At 25.6% G+C, this 215-nt stretch overlaps 1 protein-coding gene across 1 annotated transcript in view; it reads right to left on the bottom strand.

Annotated features, from left to right (window-relative positions):
• The window catches only part of LOC136795851 (zinc finger autosomal protein-like), a 5793-nt gene that overhangs the window by 2518 nt on the left and 3060 nt on the right, over positions 1–215 (bottom strand). The window lies entirely within an intron of this gene.

Below are 215 nucleotides of genomic sequence, written 5' to 3'. Positions count from 1 at the left end.
AAAAATTTATATAGATACATTTAAAATAAGGAGAGTCCAACTTCAATGTTCGTTGCCCTCTGGGAACAATTTCATTGTTCAATTACTAAATTACAATTATTTAGTTAATTAAGCTAGATTCTCCTTATTTTAAATATATACATATAAATTTTAATAATTGTAGAAACACAGGACATAGCAATGCAATTTACATTATGGACTAAATAAGGAGAGAC

This window comes from Halyomorpha halys, unplaced genomic scaffold, assembly GCF_000696795.3.
Source record: "Halyomorpha halys isolate HHAL.00 unplaced genomic scaffold, Hhal_1.1 Scaffold2080.1, whole genome shotgun sequence".
Taxonomy (NCBI): domain Eukaryota; kingdom Metazoa; phylum Arthropoda; class Insecta; order Hemiptera; family Pentatomidae; genus Halyomorpha; species Halyomorpha halys.
This window is presented reverse-complemented; position numbering and strand designations above follow the sequence as displayed.